Raw genomic sequence first — 5541 nt, forward strand, 5'->3', positions numbered from 1 at the left:
TGTCTCCGCAGCCAGAGTCTCCTTCAGAGCTGGGGACACCAAAGCCATACTTCCACGGGATGATCAATATGTCCCTAATGGGAAATATATCAAACCCTCAGCAGCCACTACAAGCCAGCCCACTGAACCGGCTTAGGACATTCCTCCTTCCGTACCACAAGCACCTACAACTGACCAGCTGCTCCATCAGATACTCGAAAGGTTGGATCGGCAGGAACACAAAGCTAAGATGAGAGAGCACCGTAACAAGCGCCGATTCACATACCTCAAGGAGCTGATTATGGGAAAATTCAAGGACTCAGACACCCCAGACTCCACTTCCTTTACCAGCATAGGGAGCCATGATGGTCCCAACTGTGGAGATACTGCTACCAGCCCACCCCTGTTCTTGACAGATGGCACCGAGGATGGTGCAAAGCCTTAAGTGTGGGGAGGTCGGTCAGTACCTGACTTCCGAAGGTAATTTCTCTTCCCTAAACACCAATAAATTAGGATATTTAGTTAGTTTTTCTTTTGTAGAATAGGATAAATTGTATAGTAATAGATTAGTTGCATGTATGTTCTACTTGATTGAAAAGAAAATAAGTTTCTTCTAAGACTCTATCTTTGGAACAAATTTTCACTAATTTTAATTAAAATTTTTATGTTAAATTTGCTTGAAGTTATATTTGGAACATGATTTTTAAGCTAAAGAACACACAACCTGTGAGATTTGAGCCTTTAGCATGGTTACATTATTTAACCATAATTATTTTATTCTTGTGTGTTTACTTCTCTATGATTGCAATCTATATTTTGTTTCATCCTATATGAAAAATGTTTATTATATTTATATGTTTGCATATGATTGAGGCCATTATTTGTTTAGCTTACTTATCCATATTAAGCCTACCCTTTCAATTACCTTTGTTAGCCACTTTGAGCCTTTAAATCCCATTTGTTCTATATTTTACCACATTACTAGCCTTAAGCGGAAAAACAATTATATATCCCAAATTGAATCTTTGGTTAGCTTAAGATAGAATTGTGTGTGCTAATTAAGTATGGGAAATTGTGGGAACAAAAGATAATAAGAGAATGTGTCAGGATTATATAATGGAAATTTGGATACCTACTCATGTGAAACTATAAGAATTAAAAATCTATGTGCATTGATAAGTTATATTTATTTTTATGCTTATATTGAAAAAAAAAAATATTTTTCACGCGACGTGACCGCATCATTGACGCATCCGCGTCGTAAGGAGATGGGAGAAAATAAAAAAAGCGAACAGAGAGTCACGCAGGAGCGTGGCTGGAGGCGCACCAATGGCACAAATTACCCCACGTGACCGCGTCGCCGATGCGTCTGCGTCGAGTGGGAACATTGGCCTCCCACGCGACCGCGTCACCCACGCGGCCACGTGCCCTGGAGTTCGACGTTAAAAGGGTGCACGACCGAAAGTTGTGCTAGAGTGGTGCTGGATTGGTGCTGAACGCACAATCCTTCCCACGCGGCTGCGTGACCGACGCGACCGCGTCATATAAAAAAATTCAATAAATAAATAAGGGGACAAAATTACCCCAATGTTAAGTTAAGAATTCAAAGATCAATGCACGTATGATAAAATTAAAATAAAAAGTTGATACATGAGTATGGAATGTGAAAGGGAAATTCTGGGTAGCTAGGTATGAATTCTAAAGTTATATAGAATATATATATAGGTTATGTTAAAGCTTGGGTTAATTAAAGATTCAGTTTATAAGCTTACTTAGCCATATATGTATCCTTACCATTACCTTGGCCCCATTACAACCTTGAAAAGACCTCATGATGTTTGCATTGGTATATTAAATATTGTTGATTGGTTAGGAGAAGAAAAAAAATTAGAAAGCATGATTAGAGAAGGATAGAGTGATTACCCTATACACTAGAGAGACTAGAGTATACATACATCATCAGTGAGGGTTCAATGCTTGAAATTTTATGTTTCCTGCTTTCATGAGTTATCTTCTTGCACTTTTATCTGTTATTACTGTATAAAAAATTGAATTAGTGGAATTTGATCTATATTTTGAAGAGCTTATTTGCTATTGATCAAGTAGACAAGAATCATATAGTTGCATTCATATATATAGGTTGCATTGCATTGCATGAGTTTCACATGTTCCTACTCATTTATTTTATCTCCTTCAACTAAGCATGATGACATGCTAATGTTTAAGTGTGGGGAGGTTGATAAACCACTATTTTATGATTTATAATGTGTTTAATTGTATGGTTTTATCATGATCTTTACCCACTTATTCATATGATTAGCATGCATTTATATTTCCTTCCTAAAATTATTACATGATTGAAAACTTGCTTCCTAGAGACTTTTAATTATGTATTTTAATTCTCCTTTATTCCATTCAATGCCGTGATCTGTGTGTTAAGTGTTTCAGACTTTATAGGGCATGAATGAGTTGGAGATTGGAAAGGAAGCTTACAAAAATGGAAGGAACACAAGAAATTGAGGAGATGACCAGCGAGAAGTGACGCGACCGCATGGCTCACGCGACCGCGCGGAAGAGAGGAAATTGCAGTGACGCGGCCGCATGGCTCGCGCAACCGCGCAGATTGGAATAGCACAAGTGACGCGGAGGTGTGGACGACGCGCCCGCGTGGAAAAGAAAAACGCCGAATGACGCGTCCACATGAATGACGCGATCGCGTGACATGCGCGATCTGCATAATCTGCAGAATTCGCTGGGGGCGATTTTGGGCCCTGTTTTGACCCAGTTTTCGGCCCAGAAAAGCAGACTAGAGCCAAAGAATATGCAGAAACCAAAAACAACATTCATTCTACACATTTTTTAGTTTTAGATCTAGTTTTACTCCTCCTCTAGGTTTTCTCTCTACACATTCATAGTTCTTAGGATTTTTATTTCTATTGCTCTTTGCATTCCCAATTTAATTTCCTGTTTATTCAACTCAAACTCTTTTTGAAAATATCTTATTGATAAAATAGCACACCTTTCTGCAACTCGTTGGGAGACGACCTGGGATTCATACTCCCAGTATTTTAATTTTAATTTTTGTGACAACCCTTCTAAATTGATAAGCGGATTTCTAGTTGGTTAAGAACTATACTTGCAACGCATATCTTATAACAATTATTAACTCGCGAATTTCCGCCATGTCAATAACCTGCCTCACTTCTTAAACTCTTTAGAAATCCTCGGAATTATAATTACCCAAACTGAAATCATTTACAATGGAGACTAAAAACCAAAACCAAGGTATGTAGGCCAAAAGTTCCGAACCAATTTCAAAACCAACATTATTTAAGTCCAAAAACCCAATTTCTTTTCATTCTTAAATCGGAAACTTTTCCAAAGGCTCGGATTTGTTTAGTTAAAATTTAAAGAATACTTCAAAAGCAATGTGAAATTAAGTAATCAAAGGTCAATTTCCTTTAAAATTCGTTAAAACTCCTCCAAAGGTACTTCTTTGACCAAACCGCAAAACATAGGTCCCCTCGTGTTTAAATCAAACTTAAAACATAAGCTTTCCTTAAAAGGTTAAACTTGAATCACCTGTTTCTTAATAAATCAAGAACCAAACAATAGAACCTCTCGAATCCAATCCTTTTCTAAATCATATTTTAGAACAAAATCTTGAATTTCATAAAATTTCGGCAGCATCTCCCCTAAAACTTGGACTTTGCCACCCGTTTCGGGTCCCAACCAAAACAGTATACAACCCCTTCCACGATTCAAAACCAAATCAGTTTAAAATCTGACTAATTTCAAAAATCATATCCTTCTCATAATTCAAGAAATCAAATCCAAACTCAATCCATTTTCAATGAACCAAACTCATTTTCCAAAATTGTAATGAAATATTTCAGCAACCAACCATATAACCAAATCAAACAACAATCCAATCCCACCACAAATACGTTCATCACAAAACAGCTCAACAATACATAAGGCTTGTACAATCACCAAAAGTACATTTATCACATTAATATCCATTTATAACAACTCCAATTCATAAAATTAAGTTCTTTGAAAAGACCCCTACCTCGACACGTTCAAACCACAATCCAAAAGCCTCAAGAAATTCCTTTCCTCTCAACCCGAAATCAATGCAACTGAAACCTCAGCTCTGCTTGCTTCCTCAAAAGCAGAACAGCCTCAAACGTGACGTGCGATCTCGGTTTCTAATCCCTAAAACATCAATATCGTGGAAAACTCAAAACACATAACAGAAAACTAAAGGCGAGGATCCCGGAGTAGAGACACTTACTAGAATAAAAGAACGACGCGCCAGCCACCCCAACCTTAACCGGCAGCAGCTCCAACAGCGGCTAGGGGCTTTCGTGGCTCAGCCACAACCTTAATTTTTGACATGCAAACCCCTAAAGTTAACCCTACAACATCTATACATCAGAATCCTTAACCACAGATAGCTAGAATGATTATAGAAAGAGCTTCAAGGTGCGGGCAACTCACTGTAAAAAGAAGAATGACAGAAGTGGAGCGGCGGCTCCGATGGCGACCTCTATTTTCTCTTTCTTTCTTTCTTTTTTATTTTTATTTTATTTTTTGTAAAAGTAAATGCATATAGTTCAAGTATTTTATGTATGTGTGTACCCAATTTTCAAAATTTTCAATAAACTTTAAACGTGTTTCTTTTTCTACAAAAATTTTTTAATTCTTCTCTCTCAAATGATGCAATATTTACTAGTTTAAGTTAATCAAATATCAAATTAAGGGCATTTATGATTTTTCACTTATGGATAGTGTTGTGCTAAAAATTAAGAACAACGGAGATCAATTAGGCTCAAAGTTGACTATCAATAATAGATTAATAAGGTAAGACTAGTTTGGTAAGCGAGTTGATATAAAACAATGGCCTCAATTACATAAATGTTTGTATACATAAAATATTAGACATCAAGAATCAAACAAGTCAAAGATTGCAATTATAAAGACAATAATACACAAAAATAAAATAATATTTAATTAGCATACAACCACACATTAGAGGCTCAAATCTCACTAGGTTGTGTTTTCTAGCCCTATTCTATGTTTCACACTTCTTATTCAAACAAGTTCAATGAAAAGTTCTAACTCAAGTTAATGGGATGTCCTAAAAATTTTTTTTAGAAACTTATTATTCTAACCATGTAACCTAAAAAGTTTAAAATAAAAATAAATAGGAATAAATCTAAAAGACATAATAATAACAAAAATAAAATAAACAAGTGTATATTTGAAAAAAATTTTGTTTTCAACCCATGATGATGATCCATACCCCCATACTTGAATTTCACACGGTTTACTGTGTACTCACTATGATTAGGGGTGTCAACGGGAGTTTACAAATCTCCACTTTCAGCTCGCGGATCCTCAAGCAGCTAGGATTGGTGCGCTTGTATGTCCATCGCCTGACTCTCATCCTCCATTTTGTGTTTTTCTTCGTTTTTTATCACTTATCTTAAAAAAAAAAAAACAAAATATGTAAGACTTAGATATTTAATAAAATAAAAATCTTTCTAAGTGACATAA

This window comes from Arachis ipaensis, chromosome B10 (genome assembly GCF_000816755.2).
Source record: "Arachis ipaensis cultivar K30076 chromosome B10, Araip1.1, whole genome shotgun sequence".
NCBI classification, from domain to species: domain Eukaryota; kingdom Viridiplantae; phylum Streptophyta; class Magnoliopsida; order Fabales; family Fabaceae; genus Arachis; species Arachis ipaensis.